Source organism: Schistocerca americana, chromosome 4 (genome assembly GCF_021461395.2).
Source record: "Schistocerca americana isolate TAMUIC-IGC-003095 chromosome 4, iqSchAmer2.1, whole genome shotgun sequence".
NCBI classification, from domain to species: Eukaryota; Metazoa; Arthropoda; class Insecta; order Orthoptera; family Acrididae; genus Schistocerca; species Schistocerca americana.
The window spans coordinates 497,101,162-497,123,694 of NC_060122.1; the positions used below are offsets into that span (position 1 = coordinate 497,101,162).

At 40.7% G+C, this 22,533-nt stretch overlaps 1 non-coding gene across 1 annotated transcript; it reads right to left on the bottom strand.

The window, feature by feature from the left end:
* Nucleotides 1–3,309: 3,309 nt before the first annotated feature.
* Trnas-cga lies at nucleotides 3,310–3,384 on the bottom strand. The gene has a single exon. It is a non-coding gene; the product is annotated as a tRNA-Ser (tRNA).
* Between the last annotated feature and the right edge of the window lie 19,149 nt (nucleotides 3,385–22,533).

The following is a 22,533-nucleotide window of genomic DNA, read 5'->3' on the forward strand; positions in this document are numbered from 1 at the left end:
GCTGCACTGTCCTAACGGATATGCTCGTCATACGTCCCACTTAAATTTCTGCGTTATTTCACGCGGTGTTGCTTGTCTGTTAGCATTGGCAACTGTATGCAAACACTATTGCTCTCGGTCGTTAATTGAAAGCCGTTGTCCACTGCGTTGTGTGTGGTGAGAGGCAATGCCTGAAATCTGGTATTCTCGGCGCCGTCTTGACGCTGTGGATCTCAGAATACTGAATTCCCTAACGATTTCCGAAATTTTATGTTACCAAGATGGATGCCGCCTCTTCGATTTAGCAGCCTGATATTGCATTCCCACATGACTCAATCTATCTTATCCAACGAATCAGGAAATAAGGGTAGAAAATATTCACAAAATAGATTTTTCTTCATATACCCATAATGATACGATGTCCATAATTATAAGTAAGACTAGTAGAATGAAAATCAAAGAACTTGAGAAAGTCCTGTTGGTTATTAACAAAACCGCCTATGCATCTTAGATGCCTTCAACAACACTTTGTTTGCTCACAAAACTTCACATCTGATGATGTTAATGGATTCATTACATTATTCTCATGCCTTCTACTTCCTAAATTTGACTGGCATAATTAAACCTTTATAGAATGTGCTTTGAAAGCTACACTTATGGTTGTTTGGATAATGTGTAACTCTGTCCAACATCTGATGAAATAAATGTGGGAAACCTCTGGAAAGCCGGCCAGGGTGGCCGAGCGGTTCTAGGCGCTACAGTCTGGAACCGCGCGACCGCTACGGTCGCAGGTTCGAATCCTGCCTCGGGCATTGATGCGTGTGATGTCCTTGGGTTAGTTAGGTTTAAGTAGTTCTAAGTTCTAGGGGGCTGATGACCACAGAAGTTAAGTCCCATAGTGCTCAGAGCCATTTGAAATCTCTGCAAACAAACTTCTCTTAATAGCTTAGGACTGGATCAAGATGGATATTGTCTGTCCAGTTTGAAACGACATTGCGCCATACCAACCGAACTGCTTGGTTCGTAATTCTACGACTGCATGTTATGCTGTGTTGCACCCCATGGAGTTTGAGAATTGAGATCTTATTGATGCTGAAATTTCAGATTCTTTCCCAGTATTTAATCTTTTCACTTGGTCCATTTGGGTCCTTGGATACGTACAGAACCAACATGAGGTATAGCAATGCAATGTTGTTCAGAGTCTACTATAATGTGTCTGCTTGTAAAACTGAATGTGGAGAATCTATTAGGCGTCTCCTTTGACCACAGTGAAGTGGTAAAATACTGTTGCAATAAAGTTGTGCAACAGGAGGAGGGGGTGTCCTCATAAGAATTGGGGAGATATGCTGCAGCCGCGTTTATTTTGTGCTGGGAAAAGGGGCTGAATTGCTCACCTCTAGCACGTTGAAATAGTCCCATTCGGCAGTTCGGCAACGGTTGCGAGTGAAAGAGAAAGCGAATAGACTGGGGACTCCATTTTGACAATTTTCTGTAAAACTTCACATATGCCCTGACTACCAGGTCGTACTGCTAAAGCAACAATACTACTCAACGCAGTGGGCAATGCTGGATACATGTTTTAGTACAATCGCGGAAAATCTTATCTAGAAATGTGTGAGAAATCTGTACCCCATGTTCCGGAAGCGGGCAAATGGCCCTTTTATCCCATTCCGCATCCCTACCCCCCTTGTGCCTCCTCCCCTATAGATTCCAACAAATAATAAAAAAGTGATATTTTAATTTACAAACATATAAGACAAAATTTACACCAGTTACACAGATTAACAGAAACAGCACTTCACATAGACGATAGAATATTTATCACGCAATTACACAAACAATTATATATTTTTGTCATATTATCTTGCACGAAGATCTAACGCCGTATCAACCGATGGCGGTGTCAGCAGTTACAGCAGCGAGAGGATTTGTGATGGCAAAAATAGCACTTTGGTTTTCTACGCTGGCGAAAAGAAAATGGCGAAGGGTTCACATGGATGCTCATCGGCCATATACACGAGACCAGCTTGTTGTCTCCTCCTTCATCCACGACACTACCGTCCGCTGTGGCGTGCCCAAGTCGTTCCTGCAACACATACACCAGGGAGGATAAGCGTTTTCTTCCAGAATCTGTAACATTTACAGGCAGTCGCCAAATTCATATTAACATTCATGTATTACACTGAAACGCCAAAGAAACTGGTATAGGCACGCGTATTCAAATACAGCGATAAGTAAACAGGCAGAAGACGCCGCTGCGGTTGGCAACGCCTATATACTCTAACAAATGTCTGACGCAGTTTTTAGCCAGGTTACTGGTGCAACAATGACAGGTTATCAAGATTTAAGTGAGTTTGAACGTGGTGTTACAGTCAGCACGCGAGCGATGGGGCACAACATCTCCGAGGTAGCGATGAAGTGGGGATTTTCCAGCACGACCATTTCACGAGTGTACCGTGAGTATCAGGAGTCCCGTAAAACACCAAATCTCCGACATCGCAGCGGCGGAGAAAGATCCTGCAAGAACGGGATAGAAGTGCAACCCTTCCGCTAATTGCTGCAGGTTCCAGTGCTGGGCCATCAAGTGTGAGCGTGCGAACCACTCAACGAAACATCATCGATATGGGCTTTCGAAGCCGAAGGTCCGGTTGTATACCCTTGATGACTGCAAGACACAAAGCTTTACGCCTCGTCTGGGCCCATCAACACCGACATTCGACTGTTGATGACTGGAAACATGTTTCCTATTCGGAAGAGTCTCGTTTCAAATTGTATCGAGCGGATGGACATGTACGAGTACGGAGACAACCTCATGAATCCATGAACCCTGCATACCAGCAGGGGGCTGTTCAGGCTGGTGGAGGCTTTGTAATGGCTTGGGTCGCGTGCGATATGGAACCCCTGATACGTCTAGATACGACTCTGACAGGTGACACGTACGTAAGCATCCTGTCTGATCACCTGCATCCATTCGTGTCCATTGTGCCTTTCGGCGGACTTGGGCGATTCCGACAGGACAATGCGACACCCTACACGTCCAGGATAGCTACGGAGTGGCTCCATGAACACTCTTCTGAGTTAAACACTTCCGCTGGCCACCAAACTTCCCGGACATGAACATTATTGAGCACATCTGGAATGCCTTGCAACGTGCTGTTCAGAAAAGATCTCCACCCTCTCGTACTCTTACGGATTTATGGACAGACCTGCAGGATTCATGGTGTCAATTCCATCCAGCACTACTCCAGACATCAGTCGAGTCTAGAATGAGATTTTCACTCTGCAGCGGAGTGTGCGCTGATATGAAACTTCCTGGCAGATTAAAACTGTGTGCCGGACCGAGACTCGAACTCGGGACCTTTGCCTTTCGCGGGCAAGCGCTCTACCAACTGAGCCACCCAAGCACGACTCACGCCCCGTCCTCACAGCTTTACTTCTGCCAGTACCTCGTCTCTTATCTTCCAAACTTTATAGAAGCTCTCCTGCTTCTGTAATGATAATCTTTGAATAGTACTGAAGTATAACCGCAACTTACTTTGTAATGTGAGGCATATCGAGTATAAAGAAGGATTGCTCAGAAAGTATTCCTGAACAATACCCAGACATTTGTCAGTGGAGTTAGGATGTCTCCGTGTATGTTGATTCAAAGCATTGTGCAAACATAACACACGACCTCATTGACCAAATGAAGTAACAAACATAGTCATCTATAGCGGAACCTCGTTTGTAAGACTGCTACCTGGCCGAACTCGACAGCGAGACCTTTAAGGGGTCTGCGGATGTAAATCATTGTCGCATTGGCTGGCAATGGGAAAGACGAATGGAAGAATAAGATTTGTTGTGAGGAATGTGAGAAAGTGCTGTGTATCTGTAAAGAAAACCGCATTCAAGACGCTACTGTGGTCAATTCCAGAATTGCGTGATAACAAACTTTGAACAGTTCAGAGATGCGCTGCCAGTATCACAACTGGTCGGTAGAATCCGTACGGAAATGTTACGAAATGCTCAGAGTGTTTGAATGGGAATCCTTGGAAGTAAGTCATTACAGTTCTCGCGAAGCCGTAATGGGTACATTTAGACAACCTGTACTCGAAGATGCCTATGCGACCATTTTGTTGCCACCAACGTATACAGGGAGTTTCAAAAATGTGTTACATATTCCAACTAGGGGCATTATTGGCAAAAACCAGCAGGAAAGTTCCTGTATCGATATGTTCAGAAACCAGTACCAGTTTAGTTACGGGCTATTTTACATGTGATGATTAAGGTGTAGTGTTTATAGATAAGGAAGGAGTCACAAGAGATGGCGTAGTAAGTTACCACATGATGCGTGTCTGGACACATGCAAATTCTTGAGAAATCATGGAGATGAGGCATCGGGATCGCTTCTGTATCAGTATATGGGCAGGAACTGTCGGCGACAAACTAATAGGGCCATACACAGTACCAAATCAGATTAAGAAGTACTGTGTACCACCACTTTCTGCGCATTCTGATAGTGTGGCTCCCCCTTCACAGGACCTGAATCTGTTGGATTTTTTGCTGTAAAGGGTGTTCGGAAATTCCAATTACAAACTTATGGGGATTGTAGAGAGAAGTGAGTAAATAATATTTTGAATGGGAACCCATGTCCGGAAACTTACTGTTTCCGTGCTTCAGCCGTTTGAAAACATGTTTGCTACGTAGGTATGCAACAGGGTAGTCATGGTGAGGTGTGATTATGTAGCACCGGCTGACGTCATTTGACGTCTTTTCTACCTCTCTGATCTGGTTCGAGCCACTATCACGTATCTGTAAGTGTTAGAGCAACATGGTAAACGTTTGCAGAATACACGACATGATCCATCTGAATGGCGAAGTTCACGAAAATGAAAGAGCTGCTCGTTGCCTTCATCTAGATCGTTCTCCACAACGTCCGACACCATCGCTTACTTTTCTCACCACAACTGAGTACAAAAAATGGAAAAGGATGTAAGTGCCAAAAATTTAGGAAATGACTTTTATAGTGAAAAGGTTTGTATAAGCCAAGTGTAATGAAACGAGAAAGATTGCAAGTGCCAGAAAAATTCCTATTAGTTTCAAGAGTAGTTCGAAGATAGCAGCACTGTGGAAGCGCCAGTGGGGCTGAGATGGGAAGGGATGTAAGTGCCACCGCCGTGACGTATGTGCCTCAGCTACACAGTTGCTTTAGTTGGTGACAGTACAATGACATGGCAGTGATTTCGATCGTTTCACATGTGTATTTTAGAGTGTTCTTTGGTTGTGTGTTTAGTGTACCAACCAGAGAATGGAAAAGCCTGTTAGAAAGAAGGTGATTGTTCGTAAGAGACGTGAAGCAAGAGAAAAGGGCCAGCCGTACATTAACAGTCGTGGGAAAGAGATACCTGCAAAACAGCCTCCAGCAGAACATGCAAGCTGCTGCAGTAAGTACAAGTGTAAAAACATAAGCAGTGAACAAAAACAGCTATTGTTTTTGGAGTTTTATAAAGTTGATGAAGAAAGCCAAGGAACATATTTGTTGAATCAGATTCAAATGTTACCTATTGGTCGCAGACGTCATGGGACATACGAAAGTGCAGTAGGGTGTAGGCGGACTTGTACTTTTGCTTATAGCATCCCCAATGGTACAGAGAAAAATGTACAAGTGTGCAAAAAAACCTTCAAAGAAATTTTTCTGCATCTGAAAGGAAACTGATTGTTTTACAAACAAAAAAGAAATCAGGTTGCTTGGATTTTGAGGACAAAAGAGGAAAAACACCTGCATCAAATGCACACAAGTTTTAATTTACAGAAGATGATCGAAATCTTGTAAGATATCATAGAAACTCATTCCCCAGATACGAAAGTCACTACAGCCGAAAAAATCAAGTAATGGGTTTTTGTCACTTGATCTAAATTAACACCAAATGTGCGTGTCTTTTAAAAACCGAAATCCTGCAAGTGATGTTACATACAGTTTTTACACAAAAGCGTTAAAACAAGATTTTCCAAACCTAAAATTTAAAGCTCTTGCTTGTGAAACCTGTAAAAAGTGTGGCTTTTTGAAGGCAAAGTTGCAATCTACAACCAGCGGAAAGGCAAAACAGGAGTAAAGGCCTAGCAAGAGTTCCATCACCGAAAATGGGAAAAGGCTTATAAGTGTATGAAACAAGATATTACATCTTCACAGCTTCCAACGGCTTCTTATACAACCTTATGCATGGACCTACAACATGTTATGTTTGTTCCAATGCTTACACATAGCACTATGTTTTATTTTAGACAAATATCTTGCTACAAACTAGGAACACATGTTGGAGACAACGGCTCTGCATATATGTGTATGTGGCATGAAGGAATTGGAGGCCGTGGCGCTAACGAAATAGCTTCTTGTTTGTTCACAGTTGCTTCTACTGGAGCCCATTTTCCTCATAAAAGGCTAGTGTTATGGTGCGATAATTGCGGAGAACAAAACAAAAACCAGATGATGTGAATGTCTATTATTTATTTAATCCACAAAGAAATTTATCGTTCAGTTGCTGTGAAATATCTTGTAAGTGGACACAGCTACATGAGCTGTGACCATGATTTTGGGGTGACTGAGAAAAAACGCAAAGCGGCGAAAGCAATAACATCTCAATATCTTGAAGCGTTAGTTGCAAATGCAAAATTGACAACACCTTTGACTGTAGTATCTATGAATACTGATGAGTTCATAGATTTTAAAGACCTTGCTAAAGACTACCTAAGTACAAAAGATCTGGCTATAAGTAAAATTTCCCACTTCCGCATTTCCCACAAGAATCCTAGCACAGTGAAAGCTGCATCACTTTTGCGTCTTGAAGATGATGTTATAGTAACTTGGAGCAAAGTTGATGTTTTAAAGAAAGATGCTAAACTTGACAATGTACCGGATATTCATGGCTTGCCAGAAATACGCTTTAAATCCAAAATCTCACAAGAAAAGAAGAATGACCTTTTGGGAATGATAGATTATATAAAGAAAGAAGAAGACAAGGACTTCTACAGAGCCCTGTTGGAGAACAAAGATGAAGAGGCCTGCAACATCGAAGGTGTAGGAAGAAGATGAGGAATAGGACTGTGTGGAGGAAAGAAGTATAGTACTGTAAGTTTATTTCGATTACTAAATGCAAATAACTTTGCATTTGATTTCTCATTTATATACGTGTTTTTAAAATAAAATTTATTTAGTCAAAAACGATCAAAAGTATCAGAACGAATTTCGAAAGTAAATAAAAAGTCAAAATATTATGTATATAGCTGAGACACCCTAAATAAATTTAGACGTCTGATTCATTTTTTGGTTTTCAGGTGGCTTATACTTACCGATGAAAGAAGAAGTGGATTAAACTGAAGACTAACAACTTTGCTTCAAAAAACCATCCAAAATTTTATTTTATACCTTTTTTATATTAGCCTAGCATTTAAAGAGTAGAATTATATGTAAAATTATTAAACGTTCTCTAGACTACAATGGATTTACCACCTTTTTTTAACATAAGCCCTTGACTTACATCCTTTTCAAAAACTTAGTAAGGCACTTACAGTGTTTTCCAGGAAACGAAAGGACAGTACTTACTTCTTTTTCCATATAAGTTTTGTTCCCTTATACATATTCATAAAAAAACTGTTTTCATGTTTTGTAGAGGTATTTTGATATACACATATTTTTTCATAAAATTAAGATAATCATCCAAAATTTAAGACACAATTATCTGAATATTGAAAATTTTAGTTTGTGGCACTTAACATCCTATTCCATTTTTTGTACACAATTACGCAGCACCTTTGAGGAAGAGTAACTTCACCGTCAGCATGCGTGACGGTGGTGTTCCTAGGAGACGCCCTGCATCCATATTGGAAGACGCCATACCGCATCTCTTTGAAGAGAACCCTTAAGCGAGTATGCGAGAAATTTCTTTGGCTATTAGTGAGTGGTATTGTAAAACAAGTGATGTATTGAGCCATGCCTAATTAATTACTGTAAAAGTGGTCACGTTACCAACATATCTTCAAAAAGTTGTAGCACAGAAACGGTACATTTCTGGACATGGAGTCTAGTTCAAAATACTATCTACTCGCTCCCCTTTACAAGTTGTAGAAGTCTGTAAAGGTAATTTCCGATCACCCTGTAGAAACATTCAAAGCCATTAGTGTATGTGCGACCCATCGACAATGTGAAACATTGAGGGGTCCACACACTCAATATTTATTGCGCAATAATTTTGACTGCCAGAGAGCGATATTAACGGTTTGCACAATAGATTGAAGGAGGTTGCAGAGCTTTAAAAATATTGATGGTCACTCAATAAACTGCGCAATATATTGTACCGTTTCAGTTGCTGAAGAGACCGGGATAAATTCAGTTTACTCCGAAAGAATTTTGCTTGGAGAACTGAAAAAAGTAGATGACAAAACATCAGAGAGTGTAGTGGAAGTTGTATATTAAAGCACTATGTGGCGCTTTGAGAAATACATTTCCTGACTGTATCAATTACGGATGTTTAAGAATCTGTGACTATTTATTTTTGTAAATGTAGAAAACTGCAACCAGTTACTTTTTTGAAATAGCTGTTTGCTCCATAAACTGTTTTTCCAACCTTTTCAGGCTTATCTTCAGGAAGTTACATTATTATTTCAAAGCATAATACTGGGTGCTGGACTGCGAATAATAACTATTTTTTAAAAAAAGTAACTGGTTGCAGTTTTCTATACTTTCAGGGGATAGGCAGAATAATGTGAACACCTATACTTACTTGGGAATGGTCTATTAATAAGGGGTTGGACCCCCATTTGATCGTAATACAGCTGCGATTATTCTTGGAATACTGGCATATAATGATTGTATTGTCTCCAGTGGAATGTTATGCCACTCTTCGATCAGAACCTCTACTAACTCATGTAGTGACGAGGGAGGCGGAAATCAGCTCTGGAGTCTGCACTCCAATACAGCCCACAGGGGTTTGATAGTGTTCAATTCCAGGGGCTGTGCTGACCAGGGAAGACGCTGCAGTTCAGTTGCATGCTCCTCATACCACGATTGTACTGTCCTGGCTGTGTCAATGGGTGCATTATCGTCCTGAAATATGGCATCATTATTGGGGAACAATATTTGAGTCATGGGGTGCAACTGATTACCTAAAATGTTCACATAATCGTTGGCTGTAATGCGGCCTGTGAGAGTCATGACGGGACCAGCAGAATACCATCATATTGCTCCCCACACCATCGCACTTCCACCTCCATGCTTAACCGTTGGAATCAAGCAATCAGGATTGGCGTTCTCCAGGCGTACACCCGGCCTGATGTTGGAAATAACGAAAATGTTGACCCGTCGGACCACATGACACGCTGTCCACGATTTATGGTCTTGACACCATGCTTTACGCTTCTTTGCGTTGGTTGTCGTCACTAACGGTTTCGGTATAGCAGCTCATCCATGAATAGTCGCTTTAAGGAGTTGTATGCGGACAGTGTCGATACATAAGGGGTCTCAAAGATGGCTGTTGAACTCTGCAGTCACTTTAGCCGCCGTAGTTTTGTCTTGTTTTGACACAATTCGTATTAGCTTACAACGATCTCCGTCATTTAGTTTTGATTTGAGCCCACTATTGCCTTTACACGATGATGTCTTTCCATGTTTTGTGCAGGTTGTCATGACTGTTGAAACAGTTGTTCTTGAAACATACAGTAAGTTGGCTTTCTTGGTTACTGATGCTCCAGCTAATCGGGCCCCCACAATCTGCCCTCTTTGGAACTTTGTTATGTCTTTCATTGCACATCGACCTCGGCCTCTGAATGCAAATACGACGTGTGAACTACTCGTCAACAACCTGCACTGATGCTTAGTCCGTACTGAACACACACAGTCCAGCGTAACATGTGCCTTACCTACATTGTTAACCGTCAAACACAACCATCCCCTTACTACCACTGTTCACATTATTTTGCCTATCCACTGTATATTAATTTCCTGACTGTTTAGGAAACGCCAGATATATCGCTGTCCACAAAGGCAGAGGAATCTGTAGATCCTGGGGTCACGACAGTAAGCAAAACTGTTTATTTTACTTGTCGGGCCGGCCGGTGTGGCCGTGCGGTTCTGGGCGCTTCAGTCTGGAACCGCGTGACCGCTACGGTCGCAGGTTCGAATCCTGCCTCGGGCATGGATGTGTGTGATGTCCTTAGGTTAATTAGGTTTAAGTAGTTCTAAGTTCTAGGGGACTGATGACCACAGATGTTAAGTCCCATAGTGCTCAGAGCCATTTGAATTTTTACTTGTCGAATATTTCAGAATTGGCAAATAAGATCAAGCCAGCTGTCCAGTGAGCATACATGTTCCTTTTTTCCTTTTTTAGTTTGTTTTTTTGCAACACTTGTCACGACATTAAGATCATGTAAGCTTTCAATCAGTATTCTTTTTCAAAAGCTGAAAACATGTACACGATATTTTAGACTGTTCACTTGTTTAATTTGTAGTTGGTTGCTGTGGTGGTTTATGAACCTATGCTGCATCGAATGAGCAACTGGTTCATTGAAATATTTTTTGGAAGCTTTTCAAACTTATTTCGTTCGTTCTGCTGTAATTTCTGCACGTGTTTTGCAAGGCAAGTAATTATCTCAGTGCAGTACGTAAGATTTCTACATCGTCAAAGGCCGACATGTTTGCTACGAAGGCAGAGCTCCAACTTGATGCGTCCCGGGCATACATAATACACAGTAATGTTCTGCCGTTCTTTGACTCGCTGTTCCTCGCAGTATATTGACACAATATTATTGCGCAACAAATATTGAGAGTAGGAGGTCCCTTTTACAGCAGCGTGTGACCAATGCAGGTGAAGCAATCCGGAACCAAGTGGACATGGAATAGTGCTTGATTCAATGCGAAGAAGGGCTGGAGGATGTGTCGGGATGCGTGGTAACCATTCACTGCCAGTAATGTTTGCTTCTACATAACAGATAGATGGGAACGAGTAGACAGATTGGTCCGTATCTCAACAGGTATTGGCTTCCAGACGCATTGTTTCCATTAGTTTTGACCAATACTATCTCCTGTAGGAATATGTGACACTTCTTTCTATACGTCATGTATATTGCGTTGGGATAACAAGAAAAAGATAGAGGTAAGGGCACTTACAGAGGCATTCAGACAGTGATCCTTCCCTCACTCAATATGCCATACACTGTACAGTGGCTTGTGGGGTATTTACGTACATGTAGACGTCCAGCGTCAATTGTGTACCAAACGCTCCCGATGAATGTTTTGTCAACCAATATTACATAGTGCCGATAATTGTTATCACTGATCGCCAACTATGTGGAGGTTTCCGCCAGTGCCTATGTTGTGTTCGTGCTTTATTCAGATTTCCAGCTCCTTTTCCCAGGGGCCATGTAGTGTATTTTGTTTTACAAGGGGCATTTAATAAGTATAGCAACACATTTTTTTTCTCAGCCGGTTTCAGTTGAAAAAAGTTTGTTGTGGGACATCGTAGAATATTCCCGCTTCAGCCTCTATAGTTCCATGAAGTTCCGATATGTGGCCGCGCTGTACGTAGCCCTCAGAATGGATCTGTAATGAAGGTGTGTTCCAAGCAGAGAGCAGTCGTTGAGTTTCTTTTGGAAAGAAACCAGAGTATTGCAGAAATTCATAGACGCTTGCAGAATGTCTACGGAGACCTGGCAGTGAACAAAACGGCAGTGGGTCGTTGGGTGAGGCATCGCATCAAGGTCGGGCAAACTTGTCTGATCTCCCGCGAGCCGATCGGCCGCACACAGCTGTGACTCCTGCAATGATGGAACGTGCGGACACACTCATTCGAGGTGATCGACGGATCACAATCAAACATCTCGCTGCACAACTGCACGTCACTGTTGGTAGTGTTGACACATTCGTCCACTAGTTGGGGTGTGTGCCCCCTGGGTTCCTCTTATGGTCTGTAATGATTCAATTTTTAATCTCTGATTTCCGTAACAACTTTCCTTAAGAAAAAAATAGAAGACCTCACTTCTTACGAAACAATATTCATTTTTATTAATTTTTCTAAGTAATTTAAATGAAATTAAGTAAGTTAGATGTGAAAAGTGGATTACAGTAGATGAAGTGTGTAGGTTCTGGGTAACCTTTCATTTTCTAGTGGACAAACAAGTGAAACGTGTGAGTGAGCTAGAAACTGTAAACTGAGCCAGAAGCTACACTTTTCATCTACTTTGGACTATGGCTATGCAACCCAACAGACTCACTGGTTCAAATTTATGTTCCCTGAGCACATTCTACACTACTGTATGTGCTACACTGACCCTTTGTGATACTATCGACATGTCATTGAATTCGTTTGATGTCTGTTGTAATGTCAGCTTGGTTAGGACTCTAAAAATCCAACAGTATTCTAGAATTTGTAGCATTAGCGTCTTATATGTGATTTTTTTGCAGATGCGCCACACTTTCCCAGTGCCTTTTCATAAAAACTAACAGTAAGTCTTCCATTCTACCTCCCTAATACCAATTTTACGTTTTTGTCCATTTCATATTACCCTAAACATTTGAATGTCACAAGCGCCAAATGTTCACCGCTAATCTTGTAGATGGATTCTATCGGTTGCCTTTCCTTTGTTACACTCATTGTGTTGCATTTATCCACATTTAAAGAAATATGCCATTAATTACACCAAATAGAAATTTTGTCCAAGTCTTGTGCATTTCCTTGATGTAGCCCAACGATGCATGTTCAATAAGCATGTTCAATAAGTAAACTGATAAAAAAAGGAATGGAGTCTCTAGAGTGATGGCGATGAAAGCCAAAATCTGACAGTTAAGTGCAAAGCACCAATGCTTGGAACTTCAACAAGAGGAATTCCAACATATACCCGAACGTTAGAGGACTGGGACCATTATTTAAGAAAACTTCTGCAACATTTCCGTAGGTCCAGATAACTTACCCAGACATGCAGCACTTGTTTTTATCTTGGTCTCATTCTGGTACTGTGTCTCTCCTAGGTAGACTAAATACCCTGACTGAATCTAATTCGCTGGTCTAAACTAAAGCTTACGATACGTTTTCTGGCTGTAATGCCCTCAAAACACATGTTGTGGCCACATCTTTGCAGCCAGACGAAAGTGTGCTATTGATAGACAATCTTTAAGAACGACATTAAGACAGAGACTAATAACTACTGTCCCAAATCACTGTTAACTCCATTCTCTAATGTTTTGCAAAAGATAATGCACTTTAAAACGGTTGAGCAAATACAAGATAAACAAAATGGATTAGAGAAGAGCCTCTCCACTGCACATCCCGCCCACCGCTTCAACGATCGTGTATTAAAATATCTGAATGACAAAATTTCAGCTACTTGGATTTTTTTTAGCTGATATGCTACGATATTTCGCTGATCAAATACAACATTCTTTCGGCTAAACCTAGAATTTATGTCTTTCAAGTTACAATGAGTATATGGTTCAATGTGGTTCACATACTATTTAATTGGTAGAGACCAAAGGGTAAATTTTTTGATGGGTTTTCTTTGGGATGTTTAATTCTATTGGTATCACAGGGCGCTACATTGGGACCACTATGTTGACATATTTTGATAAAGAAGAAACATTGTTTTTTGGTAATGGTGCAAGTATCATAATCTAGACATGTAAAAGCAGAAGAAAAAACTATGAAACATACAGTTAAACTATTTACCGATCCTGCTCATTCAATTCTATACAATGTAGGCTATATAATCATTATTACCAATAGAACATAGGAGGAGAAAAACGTGAAATGAATGTTTAAAATTCTTGGGTGTGCACTCTGATCTGAAAGGGAATAGTAAGTCACATATTAAGACCTTCGAAACACTTGAGCACATTTGCTCTGCGTGTTAGTGTTGATTTTGCTGATGAAATCATTTGGACGCGTCTTGCTTTGCATACTTATATTCATTTGTAAGTAGGCTGTTTAGGTTTTTATGTTGGTAACGCCACGTAGCGCTCTATATGAAAATCACAGACTGTGCTGTGTGCAGTCTGAGGCTGGTCGTTATTGTTGCAATATTTGCCATTGTAGTGTTGGGCAGTTGGCTGTTAACAGCGCGTAGCGTTGTGCAGTTGGAGGTGAGCCGCCAGCAGTGGTGGATGTGGGGAGAGAAATGGCGGAGTTTTGAGAGCGGATGATCTGGACGTGTGTCCATCAGAGACAGTAAATTTGTAAGACTGTATGCCATGAACTGCTATATATATATATATATATATATATATATATATATATATATATATATATATATATATATATATATATATATATAATGACTTCTGAACACTATTAAGGTAAATACATTGTTTGTTCTCTACCAAAATCTTTCATTTGCTAACTATGCTCATCAGTAGTTAGTGCCTTCAGTAGTTTGAATCTTTTATTTAGCTGGCAGTAGTGGCGCTCGCTGTATTGCAGTAGTTCGAGTAACGAAGATTTTTGTGAGGTAAGTGATTCAGGAAAGGTATAGGTTATTGTTAGTCAGGACCATTCTTTTTAGGGATTGTTGAAAGTCAGATTGTGTTGCGCTAAAAATATTGTGTGTCAGTTTAGTGAATGTCTGAGTATGTTCAGTTTTGCTCAGCTGTTTGAAAATCAAATAACGTAAGATGTTTATCAGCACAATCATTCATTAATTTTTTTACGGGGGCGTTTCATTTGGTGACCCTGCCAGGATCAAGTGCTGCCATAAATTTTACGTCATTTACTGTAATGTGAATTACAGGACATGCAATGTTGTTATGTTTTACGTCGTGTTCCTGGAGTAAGATGTCCCTAATGTCTTCCATTTTTACGTAATTACTAGCCATGGCAGCTACGATGTCGGCTTCATAAGTACGTTTTGTGGCTGCCAGCAGTGTGAGTCATTGCCTATTGTCTCTTTGTTGCAGCGCGTCGTTATTGGGATTTGGAGATCTAACTTCTACAAATTCACCTTGTCGAGAGGGCCCTGCCCTGTTTGAATCCCGCCAGTTCTGATGAAATTCAGGTCTGTCGTTTTGTCGGTAGTTTACATAGTTTCTTTTTGTCAGTCATGTGGTGGAGAATTTCTCCTGGAATCATATATATCTGAGCTCAGTAGATTTAAGTTAGCTTAAGAGGGGGTAGGCTATATAAGAGAATGAGCTGTGATTAATTGGAAGAAATGCATTGACAAGGTATAAAAAAAAAGTGAATAAAAGAGGAAACATCTATGAAATGAAGTTTTGGGTTGGACTGCAGTACCAAACGTCACACTGAAAACAAATCCTGTCCTGTCCTTTTGTGTTATTCCACTATGTGTCTGTGTACCTTGTGTATTTGTGTTCTTCCTATCTTTATGTGTTTATCTGATAAGACTTATGTTGTGGAATTTTTCTAATACTCAGCTACATTCACTATGATGAGGAATACTGTTATCTTCAAATATAATTTGCATTTATAATATGTTATTTACTTTGTAAAGATGTTTAGACATTATTTATTCTGTTTTGTTTTAATGCTCACATGTGAAGTTGATGTTTCGAAAGTTCTTCTGACCTTTTATGTATTTACTTATGTCATAATTCCTGTAACACTGATGTATATGTTATTTCGATTCTTTTGTAAAGCCTGCATTACCACAAATGTTATCTATATTGTTATGTTCTTTAATGATGTATTTTATACCTTTGTAATTGTATTCTTATGTTGTAAATTTATAATTGTATAGACACCAGTTCTTCAAATTAAGTTACATTTCAGTGCACACTGCACATTTCACTGGTCATAGTATTTGCACAATATGTGGGAAGTTGGAACTGTTAGTGTTTGCACGTGTGTTAATAATTCAGCAAGGGACTGGTTAACAGTATTGCTGGTTCTAAGGACAATTCCAAAAACTTTGTGAGTACACAAGTGGTGGTTTATGGACTTGCTATATTGTCCGCAAGACTCTTCGATGGTGATTGTGCACATGCACAGTCGCAGCATATGGCTGCTGTCCGTCTCTACAAGGACTGCAGTGGGTCTGCACCTTTGATGACTCACCAATATCATTATTTCTACAACGACTGCAGAGGGTCTGCACCTTTGATGGCCCACCATTACCATAATCTCTACCAGGACGACGGTGGGTCTGCTCTGTGATGACCTACTTACCAATATTCTTCTATATGAAAATCACTGACTGTGCTATGTGCAGTCTGAGGCTGGTCGGTATTGTTGCAATATTTGCCATTGTAGTGTTGGGCAGTTGGCTGTTAACAGCGCGTAGCGTTGCGCAGTTGGAGGTGAGCCGCCAGCAGTGGTGGTTGTAGGGAGAGAAATGGCGCAGTTTTGAGAGCAGATGATCTGGACGTGTGTCCATCAGAGATAGTAAATTTGTTAAGACTGGATACCATGAACTGCTATATATATATATATATATATTATGACTTTTGAACACTATTAAGGTAAATACATTGTTTGTTCTCTATCAAAATCTTTCATTTGCTAACTATGCTCATCAGTAGTTAGTGCCTTCAGTAGCTTGAATCTTTTATTTAGCTGGCAGTAGTGGCGCTCGCTGTATTGCAGTAGTTCGAGTAACGAAGATTTTTGTGAGGTAAGTGATTCATGAAAGGTATAGGTTATTGATAGTCAGGGCCATTCTTTTGTAGGGATTATTGAAAGTCAGATTGTGTTGCGCTAAAAATGTTGTGTGTCAGTTTAGTGAATGTCTGAGTACGTTCAGTTTTGCTCAGCTGTTTGAAAATCAAATAACGTAAGATGTTTATCAGCACAATTATTCATTAATTTTTCTAAGGGACGTTTCACATTTACATCATATTGAATAATTTTGTGAGACAGTTGTCAATTAGACGAAAAGTATATATTGTACGGAAATATTGTCTAATTCTATCCTGTGTTGAATCTACGAATAATATGGCTTATCATGATTTAATATTTGCTTTAATTTCTGACACACCCGCGCCCAGATCGCATAGACTGCAGTCGACACTTTGTGAAATGTTCCCTTTTGTGTATAGTACCATTGGTACCGTTATTTGATGAGTTATTCTACTGCAACGATCTCGGTAATAAAAGTAGTTCTTTATTATCGACTGAAAGTTAAAATCAATTTTTCGCTCTCTCCTAAAGCTCTGAAACTTCATCCAGAGATGGCCTTTTGGAACTGTGATGCTCAGGGAGAACACGAAAGGGAAAACGACATATGTGAATAGAGAGGACTAAAATGTATTCCATACGGTGGGCACTATGCAATTAATAGTAATTTCAAAGACACTCATTCTGCAGACCTTACAAAGAAGGGTAGATGTCCACATATGCCCAACCGTAGAGCTGAGGGTACCACGTCTTTCAAAACTTCAAAAGAATGAAATATACCTGTGTTAGATGCTGGCTGCATAAGTAAAACTCTTGAACAGTCACCTCCATAAGGGTGAGATTGCTGTAGTGAGATAGTCCTGATCAAGCGCTGGAAGCAATTAACGAGGTAATATAATATTAAGTTTCTATCAAAGTGACAGTTGATTTTCCGCTCTGCAATCTTTAAGGATCCATCGAGAAGAACAGTATGTTATCTATTCAGGCGGTTATAATCTTTCCTAGGTTTAAGATGGGCGATTAAATTAGCAGTTCCCCACGAGTCGAAAAATTGTCCTGTATACCTAATAAAATTAAAAACGACCACGATTTCTTTACTTCTACTTCTGCAGTGACCTTTTATAAAGAATTATGTCTAGTCAAAGTCTTTTGTTACGAGACAAATACAGGAAAGTGACCAGTGGTAACTTCATCATTGTTGTAGTTTAAAATGTCTTGAACGCTGTATTCAGCAAAAGCACTAGATACAACTGACGACGGTGGCAATTCTGACGAATTGTTTTGCCTTTGTCCGGCCTGTGTCTACCTGGTTTTCTAAAACTCCCCTTTCACAGTAACAGCCGTAATTGAGCACTCCAGTACACAACCATGAATCACTTCCTCAATCCACCTCACAGTTTCCCATACATCTGTTGTAACTTTCGTACCTGTCATCTCATCATAATCCAAATATTAGGTCTCACTTATCTAGTACCCTAGTTGGGCCCATCCATAAAACAAAAACATTCGTAAATTCCCCCGATGCTGTTGTCCGCTTCTGGAACAAACTACTGCATCTACATACATTCTCCCCAAGCCACTATACAGTGAATGCCGCTGGGTATCTCGTGCCACAGCTGTAGTTGGATTCACGAACGACGGCGGTCGACTTTTAGACTTGTCCTCTGTGCTTGACGTCACACATCTCCGATAGCCAATGAGCGCTCACTGGTGGTCTGAACACTGCTGTAAACATCATAGTCAGTGCAAGCATTAAAGGCTATAGTAGCGAGTTATTTAGAGACTTTTTATTCAATTTGATGCGAGTTGTCATGGCTGATTCTGGTAAGCGACAAATTCTACATAAGCAAGCGAGAGACATAATTTGCAGGAGGCACGCTTTCCTCAAGAGCAAAGCGTGTTGTCACTTAAAACTGGCAACACTGAAATACCTGTCCATGCCTGGACCTGCGTGGACCGCCATCGTTCGTGTATCGGACTATAATCATTCCCTTACCCGTTCCACTCGCAAATGGAGTGAGGGGAAAAAACTACTGTCTGTATGCCTCCGTACGAACTGTAATTTTTCTTACTCGAAATGTATTTAGATGGCAGTAGAATCGTTCTATTGTCAGCCGCAAATGGCAGTTCTCTAAATTTTCTCAATAGTGTTTCGCGAAAAGAAAATCGTCTTCCCTCCAGGGATTTCCATTTGAGTTCACGAAGCGTCTTCGTAATACCCGCGTGTCGGTCGAACCTACGAGCAATAAATCCAGCAGCTCGCCTTTGAATTGTTTCATTGTCTTCCTTTCATCCTAACTGGTGCAGATCCCAAACACTTGAGCAGTATGCAGGAGGGTCGCACTAGTGTTCGATATGTGTCCTCCTTTATAGATGAGCTACACTTTCCTAAAATTCTCCAGATAAAACGAAGTTGACTATTCGCCTTCACCACTACAGTCCTTACAAGCTCGTTCCACTTCATATCGCTTTGCAACTTTGCATCTAGATATTTAATCAAACTGATTGAGTCAAGTAGCCCACTGCTAATGTCGTATTCGAGTATTGTGGATTTTGTTCATCTACGCTGATTCACATTTTTTCTATATTTAGAGCAAGCTGTCATTCATCACACCACAAAGTTGTTCTGTCCTCCCACAGTGACTCAGTGACCACACTTTCCCGTATTGCACAGCGGCATCAGCAAAGAGTCGCAGATTGCTGCTCACCCTATCCCATCAAGATCATTTATGCGCATAGAGAAGGACTTACCTGGACATTCCTGACGATATTCTTGTCGCCATCCAGGACAACGAATTGGGTCTTCGAGTTGTCACATATCTGGGAAATTATTCTGTATGCTCGGGCCTTCGTTAACAATCTGCAGTGGGGCACTATGTCGAACGGTTTCCAGAAATCTGGGAATATGGAATCTGCCCTGCTGCAGTTAAGAAGAAGTTGAAGTACTTCCTTCTGTCGCGTCATAATTTCTTCCTAAAATCTGATATATACGGTCAGTTTACTCTCTGTCAAATAGAACAGCAAATGCCGTCATTTGCCATCAGTTAAGGTTCTTTCTCTTTTCGTTTCTCAGTCAGTCACGTCATTTTCTCTCACCCTCCTTCATTCTCTGTATTTCTATCATGTTACTTTTTCTCTTCCCTTCCGTACCCTTCTCTCACGACCATTTCTGCCAGTGCCCTCATTTTAATCTAAGTACCGTATCCCATATTAAATATAAGTCTCTTTAGGCTTCCGTACCTTTATCGGTAAAAATAGAAACTTCATAGCATCAGTTTCTTATCCGCCTGGATATCTGTTCGGTTGTTAAGACCCCTTTTTCTCAGTATAGGATACGGGTATAAAGTTGAAGTTTATGTCAAATATACATGATTGCTTGGAACTTCATACAGTGAGCAGTTTTTTAAAATACAGGTGTTAAAATTGATACAAGAAAATGAATGAAATGTTCAATGGTCCTCTGTAGCTGTGTTGTTCATGTCACTTATAAACCCGCACAACCAGTTTCGCAAGTTTTGAGTTGCATCTTCTGGTGCAGACATAAATGCTATGTCATTTGTTACAGAATGCCGCAGTGTAACAACTGGCATAGCTAAATAGTTCAATTTCCGTCACAGACTCAGTTCAAAATGGTTCAAATGGCTCTGAGCACTATGGGACTTAACAGCTATGGTCATGGAACTACTTAAACCTAACTAACCTAAGGACATCACACAACACCCAGTCATCACAAGGCAGAGAAAATCCCTGACCCCGCCGGGAATTGAACCCGGGCGCGGGAAGCGTGAACGCTACCGCACGACCACGAGCTGCGGACCACATACTCAGTACCCGGACGGCAGCCACAGCACACGCTTGAACAACACACGGGACGCAAGTAGCTTGTGTTGTCAACTGCTATGTTGGTGCCAAGTACACGTGGGAGTGTCGGCTTTTGTCACTACGGGGCCCAGTACTTCCCTGAATAACATCTATGAAGGGCATTTTGTTGCTTGACATAGGCCGACTAGAGCATATTTTAATCTGAATGTGTACAGTTCGCGACTTAACACAGACATGACTTTCATCATCGGCGATGGTCTTTTTATCATTTGATGATGGTTTTTTTATCAGTTGAGGAGTGCTGAAATCTTTACCTAGCCACGCCAATCGTTACACTGCAGCATTCTGTAACACATGATATAGCATTTATATTTACAACAGAACATGCAATTCAGAAGTTGCAAAACAGGTGGAGTGGGTTTATAAGGGCATTCAGCTAATATAGCTACAGCGAACCATTGGACATTTCATTCAGTTTCATTTTACTAGTTTTTACACATGTATTAAAAAAAACTGTTCACTGTATGAAGCGTCAAGCAATCATGTATAATTAGTTTAGCTGTGGTTGCCCAAGTTTTAAAATTATCTGTTATGTATAATACTAATCTCTATGGTCCCTTAGTGGTGTAAAAAATTTAAACTTCTAAGCCAATACAATCAGAAGGTACGGCCATTTAGGTCACATATTTTGAGACTCGCATATTCGCTCAGCAAACCCTATAGATGTACTATCTACACATGGTATATACATTACCAAGTTTGAACAAATGCTCAAATGCGAGTGTCTCACATACTCTATGTAGAAACGTATTGCTATCCCGTCAGGTCCAGAGGCCTTTCCTCTGTTGAATGAGTTCAGTAGCTTTTCTGTCCCAAGGTAACTTATTGCGATAAGAGCCTTTTTGTTGTTCGTGTGACGCTTTATAGGAGGCACTGGCTTGTTAAGCAGTTTTGGAAAAAGACATATGGTACTTTGGCCTTTCCTGTGTCGTCCTCCGTCTCGATGCCATTATGATCACAGAGTAAATGGTGATTAATATAAGACCAAAACATCTTAGGGTTTTCCGTCAAGTCGTAGACAGAATTTCACTTTCATACTTGTTGAAAGCTTTACGCGTGGGTCTCCTTACAATAATTTTGGTTTAGTTTAACTGTTGTTTGTCTGCGAGCCCTTGCATAGGTTTAAATTTACAGTGGATCTCCATTTTCTTTCGTAGTTGTTTACTGAGGTGGCTGTCAGACAATGGCAGATATTTTGCTTAACTCACAACTTCGCTCGGCACATACTATCTAAAGCGTATTGTAAAATGCCCTTGGACTTTGTCCATTGATAGTCAACGTTGTTAGTGCTGGATATGAAAGTTTCGTTCTGGCCGCTCAGGTAATCTGAAATCTGTTTCTTGTCTCTCTTCCTAAACAGAAAGATATTCCTGCCTTTCTTTGTATTCCTATTTACTGCCGCATTCAGTGATGCTGTTACGGCCTTAAGATAGCTGAATCGAAAAGTTCAGGGGTGTTTGTCACCAGCAGGTCTAAGATGTTTTCTTCACAAGTCAGTTCTCTGGTCAACTGCTCAAGGTAATTTTCGAATAAAGCGCTTCGAACAATTTCACATAATTGATTGTCCCTACTACCCGTCCTGATCACTAGCTAGTAAGTTAAAATCTACACATAAAAACAAGGTCAGGGAATTTACGTGAAACATTATCCAAGTTTCCCTTCAACTTTTCTGTCACTACTGCTAATGCGGCAGGTGGTCTACAAAAGCATCCGATGACCATGTGTGACCCGCCTTGAATGCTTGTCCTTGTCCAAATTACTTCGCATTCGGAATCTGTAGTTATCTCACTAGATATTGTCATACTTTTATGGTTATAAATACGTCTCCACCACCAGCGCTGTAACTATCTTTGTGGTACACATCCGAATCGGTGTCTAGCATTTTTTTGCTACTGACAATTGGTTTCAGCCAGGTTTCTCTACCTAGTACCCTGTGGGCACTGTTAGCGCTTATGAGTGAGATTGGTATCTTTCCACTCATATGCTCATGAAATTAACTAATAGTACATTAACATTTCCTTTCTCCGATATGCTATGACGAATGCCACTCTGCCTGGACTCAGAAGGCACTTATCGCGCTTATCGA